General features: G+C 45.8%; 1 protein-coding gene across 7 annotated transcripts in view; it reads left to right on the top strand.

Moving 5' to 3' along the window:
• Positions 1–2,462: 2,462 nt before the first annotated feature.
• The window catches only part of srsf7a (serine and arginine rich splicing factor 7a), a 30,931-nt gene continuing 22,507 nt past the window's right edge, over positions 2,463–10,886 (top strand). For all 7 annotated transcript variants that reach the window (XR_009508038.1, XM_059950853.1, XM_059950851.1 and 4 more), the window contains exon 1: positions 2,463–2,586. The gene's annotated coding sequence lies outside the window, so the exon portion shown is untranslated. The remainder of the gene's footprint in view (positions 2,587–10,886) is intronic.

Raw genomic sequence — 10,886 nt, 5'->3', positions numbered from 1 at the left:
GTGCATTACAAATTTGAGGGGAAATTGCTTCTACTGTCCTCTTGATGGTTACTGGTAGAATGCGGTTAGGATGAGGGGCAGGGAGCATCACTCAACTCAATCACCCCAGGAAATGGAGGCGCTTCTGTAATTTCTTCAGTAAAGAGGTGATGTTGAGGGATCAGGTGAGATCACCTGTGATGTGCACTCCAAGGAACCTGCTGCTCAAGGAGCCGTAGGGAGAGATCGGGCTGCACCTTCCCGAAGTCCATAATCATTTCTTTAGTCTGGTCGACATTGACACTTCAATTTTTGTGTTGGCATTACCACAGGCCGCTCTACCTCCTCTCTGTATGCCGACTCATTGTTGCTGCTGATGCCCGTCCACTGTTGTGTCATCAGTGAACTTAATGGTGCGGTCTGAGCTGGATCTGGCAGTGCAGTCGCGTGCCAGCAGGCTGGGACACAGTCCTGGAGGGCGCTGACGCTCAGCATGACGGTGCTAGAATATCGCTGCCTGAGGTCCCTCTGTCAGGGAGTCCAAGACTCCGTTACAGAAAAACCGTAACTAGAGTTCTATCTCTATAAAGTCATTGCATGGGCCTTGCAAACTTCAGTGCGAGCCTCACAGTATAACCTTGGAGCTTGGAATAGCTAATGTTTCTTTGTGTCTTGCACTGGGACACCCACAGGTTCCACGCTGACTAGAGGAATCCTTTTACAAAGCTATTTATCTTCAACTGTAGTTAGTGTTTAAAGGTTCAAAGGTCCACTTTATTATCGAAGTATATACGCAGAATACAACTCTGAGATTCGTCTTTTCCAGAGAGCCGTGGAATTCAGAAAGACCGTGAAAGTTGTTGAAAGAAATGATATCAACTGTCCCACCCCCCCCCGCACGAAAAAGAAAAAGGAGCAAAACTCGCAAACCCCAACCCCTCCCTCACACACAAACTAACAGACAACCCACCCAGACATGGCAGCTAAAACATCAAACCCATAATCCCCAAGCCCCTTTCACCTAAAAAAAGGCGACATTACAATCAAACCCTCAGCCTCTCTCATACACAAGATCACGAAGGTCATATGAGAGAATTCCAACAAGAACATCAGACCTCAAATCTATCGCCCACCCGCCAATGGGCAACAAGAAAAAAAACACAGCAAAAGCTGAAGGAGACCAATATAAACTATGTCTTGAAATTTTGAAAGCACCCTCCATCAGCATCAAGGAGAGCGACAGCTTGAACTCTCTCCTGCTGTGGGGAGCGACCGCCGACCCGCGTCCTTCATACGCTGGCCCAACGCACCCTCCCGACCCGTGAAGGGAACAGCTCATCAAGCACAGTGTTGTGTTATACAACTGTACGGGATGAAGCTCGACAAGACAGGGCACTTAGGCCCTGACATTCCAGGCAAGCACATTTTGCAGGGTATGGTGACAGCCTCATCTCCACTTTTCCTGTCACCCCATGTTCTGCGTTGTGTCTATCCTTCTCCCTCCTCAACGTACTTATATATGTTACGATCTGTCTGGATGGCACACATACAAAACCTTTTCAGAGTTTCTTGATACATATGACAATAATAAACTAATTTGAATTCTTTAGAAAGTCAGGTCAACTTTGTTGTCATTTAATTATACACATGTATACTGGCAAACAAGACAAATGTTTCTCCAAACCAGGGTGTAAATCATCCCTATCCTGTACTGGTACATATAACACACAATAACTTAGGAAAGTAAGAATTAAATCTACAAATGAATTATGTAAAGATAAACAAAGTGAAGTGGATAAGCTAAATATTGTAGGGTACAGTACAAATTATCCAGTTCCTGATGAAAGGTGTCAGCTTGAAACTTCAACTAGGAGAAGCACTGTCAACGTTTCGGGCCAAGACCCTTCGTCAGGACGTCGACAGTGCTTCTCCCTATAGATGCTGCCTGGCCTGCTGTGTTCGATCAGCATTTTGTGTGTGTTGTTTGAATTTCCAGCATCTGCAGATTTCCTCATGTTTACTATTTATACCTCTCTCGTAGGGCAAGGGTTTCCAACCTTTATTTTAATGCCCTGGCGCCTTACCATTAACAGAGGTTGGGAACGCCTGGCACAGGTGCTGCCTGACCTTCTGAGTTCTTCCAGCACTTTGTGCCAGCTGCTCAAGACATCCAGTACCTGTAGGATTTCTTGTGTCTAATTTGTGTTCGTCGAGTTTGCAATGTACCGTGCTGCCGTTGCAAAAAGCTAATTGTCATTGCATTTAAACAGTTTGTGTATGCCCATGACGATACATTTGAAAAGGTGTTGAGATTATCCCTTTGAGATTTGTACCCTGTTTGTCTGTGGACGTGAACCTTCAACACGAAATAAACTTTAAACCGATCTATCAAGTATTTCCAGTACTTGAATTTCCGGCCGGCCTGCTCGCGGCCCTTAGCAACGGCAGCGAGCGCTCAAAGTGCGCATGCTCCGTGGCGAATCGCCGCGCCATCTCTGAAGGCGGTTGAGTGGGGTTCCACTGCGCACGCGTCTCCGCTGTGGACTGCGCAGGCGCGGAGATCGGCGGGCTGTCGTGTGGAGAGCGCGGCCGGAGGGAGAGGAACGGGTAATGTGATGGTTCACGGGGTAATTCTGAAGGGAAGGCTGGGGGGAGCGGCGCTGGGCGAAGCCGCGGCTTGGGCCCGTCACCTCCGCTGGCCGTTGGTTTGGGAGCTCGGTCCGCGCGGCAACATGGAGGCTGTTGAAGGAGGGTTGGGCCCGAGGCCTTTGTTCCGGCAGCCTCGAGTGATGGGCCGGCCCGGCAAGGGGGTAGGTAGCGCCCAGCTGCGAGTTCAGCCTGAGCCCCGGGGCCCTGTGGATGGTGGGCGCCGGACAGTGTGTCCTGCTGAAACCGCGACCCTCGACCCTGAGATTTTGAGGCCTCCGTCCCGCCATCCTTGGCGATTACCCGGCGTCTGTTCCTCTAGTTCTTGGGCTGTTGCTGTAACGGGAAACTCCCTAATAAATAGAAGAGAATTTGTCGATGTCTCGTGTTGAAACTCTGCATCAGGATCAAAAATGTGGATAGAGAAGCTCTCAATTCTTGGGTCAGGAACCCTCAGGCATCAAACACGTTTTACGTTGTAGAAATAGGGTAGTGGAGAGAACAGAGGGGATGTCTATCAGAAGTACAGACCAAAAGTTGCAATTACCGAAGACAAGGGAGAAAACAATACACCAGAAATTCCTAATCACACCCCAGGAGGGAAGATTGGGTGATTGCGCGAAAACGTTAAATTCAATATCAAGCCCCGAGCTGTGCTTTGGACTTGAGCTTGGATGGAGCAACGTGGGAGGCTGTAGACTGATGTCAGAATGAGAGCAGGAGGGAGATTTAAAATGCACAGACGCTGGGAAGCTCAGGTTCGTACCTCGCAGGCTAATTGGCGAGAGATTGCAGGTGCTGGGATTTGGAGCAGCAAAGAATCTTCTGGAAGAATTCAAGTTTCGTTTATTGTCATTCAAACGTACGCATGTATACAGCAAATGAAACAATGTTCCTCAGAGCCAGGGTTTCCCAGCCTGCGGTCCGCAGACCTCCCGGTTAATGGTAGGGGTACATGGCCTAAAAAAAGATTGGGAACATCTGCATTGGACCATGGTGCACAACACAGTGCATGTTACTTTGTGTTAATTATTTAAGTTATATCGCCACTAGTAAATTAATAAATGTGGTGCATTTGTGACACAAGTTAAAAAGTAAATAGGATAATGCTACTGGTGCTTCGAGATGAGATCTGGGTGGTGGCAGAGAGTTTAGAAGCTTCGGGGAAGAAGCTGTTTTCCCATCTGAACTGTCCTTGTCCTAATGCTGCGGTACCTCATTCTTGATGGTAAGGAGTCAAAAGTTGTTGGGCAGTTGAGAAAGATCATTGACAATGGCCGTATGTAATATATCTTGGGTGGGTGGAATAGAGACCCCCCTCTCCCCCAATCTTCTCAGCAGTCCGCGCAATCGTCTATAGGGATTTGCAGTCAGATGCCTCGCATTCGCTGTACTGAATGGTGATGCTGCTGGTCAGGACGCTCGGTCTGTGGTGGAAAGGTGTTATAAACATTTCAGGTCAAACCCTGCATCATTTCTGCTGTAGGGTTTTGACGTGAGGCATCAGCTATTCATTCCGCTTCTCCCCCCCATTTAATCCTGGCCTAATCACAGGGCATTTACAAAGACCAATTAACCTGCCAACCAGTATGTCTTCGGTCTGTAGGAGGAAACTGGTACACCCGGAGAAAACCCATGCGGTCATGGGGACAGTGTACAAACTCCTTCCAGACAACAATGAAAATTGAACCTGGGTTGTTGGCACTGTAAATAATTGTGCTAACCATCATGTGGCTGTGCCAGTGTTTCAGATTGAAGAACTCGTCAGTCTTCATCCTGAAATTTTTTTTCCTCTCCACAGATTCACCCTGAGCACTGAGAATATTGTGTTATTTCAGATTTGCTTTCATGTTTCGTTAATTAACTTAAAGCATTATTTAATGGTGGGCTTCATCTCCTTACTTAAGTAAATAGGTTAATGTAAGGTGGTTGGATATTATTTACCAGGGTAGTACCTAGTTTGCCTCTGTGGAAAGGTTGGACAGACTGCACAGAGATGATTTACTTTCAACTATCTGGGGCAGGGGTCAGCAACCTTTACCACTGAAAGAGCCACTTGGACCCGTTTCCCACAGAAAAGAAAACACTGGGAGCCGCAAAACCCGTTTGACATTTAAAATGAAATAACACTGCATACAACGTTTTGTTTTGCCTTTATGCTATGTATAAACAAACTATAATGTGTTGCATTTATGAAATTGATGAACTCCTGCAGAGAAAACGAAATTACATTTCTGCATGCAACAGAAACATTTTGAACTCCGAAAAAAAGACGTTAGGTTAAAGGTTACTTTTAAGTAAAATACTCAACGTCTATTTGAGTCCTTCTTGTATTTATGAAAAACGCCAAACTTAAATTTGCCGCCAGCAGCAAATCAAAAATAACATCAGCCAGCTGTCAGCCTGAAAAATAAAAGGACTATTTCACTGAACAATGAAAACATATGAATATACGTAAAATAATAGGCAATTAAAATATTTATCATACTTGTTCAGGTTGACTCACACCTGACAATGCAGTCGTATTCAGTAGGGATGGATCGATGCTTAGGGGAGTGACCGGGAAGGATAATGTGTTTTTTTCCTCTCTGAACTCACAGAAGCGTTTCCCAAACGATGTTTGCATTGCGATGATTGCAGAATGTAAATACTCCGAATTTATCATGTCGTGACATTGTTTGAACTCTCTCAAATTGGGCAAGTGAGGCAATGTGCCTTTCTGTAAATCTCTGGCAAGCACTGTCAACTTGCGCTCGAATGCCAAAACATCCTCCAACATGTGCAGGGCTGTACGTCCTTACCCCGTTGAAGAGCTGTGTTCAGCGTGTTCAGGTGCGCTGTCATGTCTACCATGAAGTGTAGCTTTTCCAGCCACTCTGGCTGTTCCAGCTCAGGAAAGTTGAGCCCTTTGCTGCCCAGGAAAGTTTTCACTTCTTCCAGACACGCGACAAAGCGTTTCAGCACCTCCCCTCTGGACAGCCAGCGATAAAAACACGAAGCGGTTGCTACACGCAGTCAGTAAACTGCAGTCAAAGATAGCTTTATTCGAACTAAACAGCCTTGCTTTTAAGCCTCCCTCAACCCGCCCCCCCATGGGCGCGGATGCTGCAAAAGACACGTACTCACAAACCCCCGTAGGCTATCTCCCTTAGCCTGAACGCTGGCTAATTGTGAGCCGGTTCGGATGTGTCAGGAAATGGGTCGCCACAACATCTTATTTAGATTGTACAAGATCACCATAATCTTCAAATTTAGATTTACATTTCAAAAACTAACAAACTAACATAAAATACATTTTAATTAAATACTGACCATGTAGCGGTGTGCTACACGCAGCGCTAAAATTACGACACGGAGTCGGTAACTGCAGTCGAAGGAAAAAACCTTATTCGAAATCTTCAGCCTCACTTTTAAGCCTCCCTCAACCTGCCCCCCATGGCGCAGAGGCTCCAAAGCTCTGTGCTCGCAAACCCCCGTAGGCTATCTAATTGTGAGTCGGTTCGGATGTGCCAGGAAAAGGGTCACCACAACCAATTATTTCCCAAAGTAACAGGGAGCCGCAGCACAGACGTAAAAGAGCCACATGTGGCTCCGGAGCCGCGGGTTGCCGACCCCCGATCTGGGGAGTCTTGACAGGCAGACTGTGGCAAGAATGTTTTCACCCGTTGAAGAATCTAGCCCAAAATGGTTAGTTACAGTTTGGGACACTATGGCAGCACGGCAGTTACTGCGATGCTACCACAGCACAGGAAGTACCACCCCCCCCACCTTAAGGAGCCTGTTCCATGATGTATCTCTGAATATTGATAATATATAATTGAGCAATGAGGGCAACACACACAATGCTGAAGGAACTCAGCAAGTAAGGCAGCAATTATGGAGGGGAGTAAGCAGTCGACGTTTTAGGCCAGACCCTGCATCAAGATTGGACAGGAAGGGGTGAAGAATCCAGGTGGGGTTTCAAGCAGTTTCAGTGTTTTGCGCTGTTGTTTTTCTTTTGACTTGATTTTAATGGTAGCTCCAAGTTATTGACACCAGTTGACGTGTAATTTCCATCCTCTGTGTGTCCCATCCACACCATGTCTCTGGTTCTTGGATATCTGCCCTCACCCATCTTCCCATCATCATAGTAGGGATAGGGTTCCCCTTGTCCTTACCTGCCACCCTACGAGCCTCCGTATCCATTAACTTCTGCCATCTACAACTGGACCTGTGCACTTTCTGCAGGGATTGCTGTCTATGTGACTACCTCATCCACTCTGGCACTTATCCTTGCAACTTGCCCCTGCATCTCCTTCCTCACCATCATTCAAGTCCAGAGCTTTCAGGTGAGACGATACTTCACCTGCGAATCTGTTAAGGTGTTCTGTGTCCCCAGTGTAACCTTCTCTGCATCGGTAAGACCCGACATAGATCGGGGGACTGCTTCACTGAGCACCTTAGTTAGCGATGGACTCTCCCAGTGGCCACCCATCTCAATTTGACTTCCCATTCCTGTATATTGGTTGGTGACCTCCAGTACTGCCCCAATGAGGCCACACTTGGGTTGAAGGAGCATCACCTATTTCTGCCTGGGTAGTCTCCAACCCAATTTCTCTATTTTCTGATAATTTCACCTTCACCCTTCTCTTTTTTTCTATTCCCCATTCTGGCTCCTCTCTTCTCACCTGCCCATCTGATGCACCTGTTTTCGCTTTGGCGTGGCAATGTGGTATTGGTTTCCATGCTTCACCAAAGTTCCAGTTGCCACCTTTGGTTCATATATTTGCTGCTGGATTTAATGTCCTAGTTAATTGTATACATTTCCCTAACATTAAATGTACCTATTAAACCTATCGAATATCCAGCATATCGGATCTTATTGTGTGATTGGTGGTGGTATTAATATTGAAAAGATCGTCCTCGCTGGTAGCAAAGGAGCTGGCCTCTAACCCAACTAGGTTCAGAGACCCAGGGAGACAAGTCAGTAAATTAGGTGGCTTACCCTTACGAAGGGTCTCGGCCCGAGACATCAACAGGGCTTTTCCCTATAGGTCAGGCATGGGCAAACTACGGCCCGCGGGCCATATGCGGCCCGTTAAACTTTTTAATCTGGCCCGCAGAACATGATGAAATTATATTAATAAACCTTGTTAACGTTTTTTCCCCGCAATTCTGGCGTTTTCCCAATAGATGACGCACTCTATATACATTGACCTTTGTTGAGGTGCAGCGTATTACTCCACATTTGCGCTTTACTCTTTGTTCGGCTCGACCTATTTGTGTGAACAGGCGTTCAGCATCATGAACATCAACAAAGCCAGCCACAGATCCAAGTTAACTGACCAACACCTCAGATCCATCCTGAGAATCACCACAACAAAACTAAATCCAGACTTTGATGCGCTGGCTAAAAAGGGAGACCAACAACACTGTTCCCACTGAAATTAAAAATAAGTTTCTTCGTTGTCTTATGTAAAAAATGCATTTGAAAATATTTTTTTCAATAAGCCTTACATGTTATATGTCATTTCTGTTAAGTGATGGACATGAGTAGTGCGCAGGTTCATGTACGTTCTCAAAATTTAAAAATGCGCTCCTGATCAAATAACGCGCTCCGCATACTGGCACGCTGTCAGTGTTCTGTCTTTCTGCTGGTCGTTGTTAAGTTTTGGCACAGGGGACAATTGAATAAGAAGGAGCAGGACAAGTAGACCTGCATCTCCTACCGTTTTTGAAGTAAAGACAGTCAGGAGGAGAGTGATAATGATAATATCTTGAAAGATAACAGAATTTTCAGTGCTTTAAAATAACTTACTATTAAAAAAAGCTGTATTTTATTCATTTAATTTTCAGTGTTTTAAAAATCATTTCAATAAATAGCTAAATACCATGGGACTTCAAAGACAGATATTTTGTTGAAATGCATTTGTTCATTTTCAATTGAAGTTAAAGCACATGTTTTCTACATATCCCATGATATTTTATTTTCTCTTATGAGGTGTATTACCAAAACACTCCGTCCATCTGCTCCAGGTCCGGCCCCCCTGTCAAATATTAGAACCCTTTGTGGCCCACAAGTCAAAAAGTTTGCCCACCCCTGCTATAGATGCTGCTTGGTCTGCTGCATTCCACCAGCATTTTGTGTGTGTTGGAAGAAGGCGATTGGCAAGTTTCTTCGTCATTGGGCCTGGCATCGAGTACAGGAGTTGGGGTGTCATGTTACAGCTATCCGAGACATTAGTGAGGCTGCATCTGGAATATTGTGTTCAGTTCTGGCCACCATAATGTAGGAAGTAATTAAGCTAAAGAGGATGCAGCCAAGATTGAACGGATGATGCCAGGGTTGAAGGGCTTGAATTATAGGGAAAGTTTGGATAGGTATAGGACTATTTTGCCTCGAGCAGGGCTCCCCTATCTTTTTTATGCCATGGAGCCCTGCCATTAACCAACTGGTCTTTGGACCCCAGGTTGGAAACCACTGGCCTAGAGTGAAGAAAGCTGGGAGGTAACCTTCAAAGTTCTGAGGGGCATAGAAAGTGCAGATGGTCAGTCATTTTCCCGGATCATGCGAGCTTAGAGCTTGGGGTTATGGGCTTTGGGTTAAGAGGAAATATTTAAATGAAAAATGAAGGGCAAGCTTTTCACACACGTTGATTGGTGTATAGAATAAGCTACCTGGGTTGTGGTTGATGTGGAAACAGTGTGTTCAACATTTGGACAGGATAGGAAAGGGGTTAGAGCAGGGGTTCTCAACCTGGGGTCCATGGCATAAAAATGGTTGGGAACCCCTGGTTTAGAGGGAGAAGGGCCAATGCAGGCAAATTAAACTGCCTCAGCCAGCATGGCTGAATTAGGCCAAAGGGCTTTTTTCCTTACTCTATAATTCTAATGACTATTGAAAAGTTGAGCACACAAACCCCATTTAAAGCTGTCTACTTTGTCATTTTATTGCTGTTTAGGAGTTTCTGTTTCATGTGTTGGTGTCTGAGCCTTCTTTCTGTGATGTTTTGAATTAGATTCTTGGAAAATCTGAATCTGATGAAATTGAAGGGGCTGCAGTGGTGACGAGACTGGTAGTATTTCACAAGTTGACACTTGGGGATTGGCCATCAATGGGGTTCTCTGGTTAGGATAGGTTCATGCTCTGGCAATGTTCGCTAACATTGGGGAAGGGTTGGTAGATATAAGTTTGTTATTTTGAAGACTGCGGGGCGAGTGAGTAAATATATTTTGGCCATGCTCCTAACTGGGCAGGCTAACTCATGCCAGAAATGTGGTTCAGCAAATAGACCTGCTGCCTCACACCTTCAGAGTTCTGAGCTCAATCCTTGGATCTGTAGTGGGCTTTACGTGTTCTTCCTTTTGTCATGAGGTTTCTTCTGGGTGCTCCTGTTTACTCCCACAAACTAAAAGGCATAGATTCTGGTGGGAGTTGACGGGAATATGTGGATATAGTTCCATTTATTATCAGAGAATATACAACCTGAAACTTTTGTTCTTTGTAGACATCCACGAAAACACAACAGTGCCCCAAAGAATGAGGGACAATAAAAATGTTGATACCCCAAAGCACCCCCCCCCACTCCTCCCCATGCAGCTGCACAACTATGCCCCTCCCCACTTCAGCAAAAAGCATCAGCGCCCTCCACCCATCAAACAAGCAATAGCAAAGCCCCCCCCACCCAAGAAAGATCATGATCTGCGATACAACAAAAACTAATCATTCACCCAACAATTCGACATGCCACGGGTTCTCTCTTTCTCCCTCTCTCTCACTAATGAAGGGACAGAAGGGTGAATAGGAATAGATTACTGTAGGATTAAATGGGTAGTTGGTGTAGATGCTTTGGGCCGTGGGCCTTTTTCCATGCTGTACCTCTCATTTTATGGACTGTTTGTTTCTCAGGTTCAAGAACATCAGGCAGATTTGAAAAAAATTGGTTCCAGGGCTGATAATTTGCAAGGACAGGGTCAAGGGGGAGTATTTGAAAAGCATGTCATTGCTGTAAAACACACACACACACAATGCAGGTCAGGCAGCGTCTATAGAAATAAACAAACAGTTGATGTGTCAGGCTGTGACCGTCCTTCAGGACTGGAAAGGAAGAGTGGGGGAGAAGACCAGAGCAAAAAAGTGGGGTTAGGGGAAGGAGGCTAGCTGGAAGGTGATGGGTGAGGTCGGGTTTGGCCACCGGGAGGTTCCACTTTTGGTGGATGGAGCGGAGGTGTCATTGCTATAATGGTTATGAAAGGGGTGGCAGCTGCTGCTAAGGACAATA

This window comes from Hypanus sabinus, chromosome 26 (assembly GCF_030144855.1).
Source record: "Hypanus sabinus isolate sHypSab1 chromosome 26, sHypSab1.hap1, whole genome shotgun sequence".
In the NCBI taxonomy this organism is placed as follows: Eukaryota; Metazoa; Chordata; class Chondrichthyes; order Myliobatiformes; family Dasyatidae; genus Hypanus; species Hypanus sabinus.
Note: the sequence above shows the minus strand (reverse complement) of the source record. Positions and strands in the feature narration are given on the sequence as shown.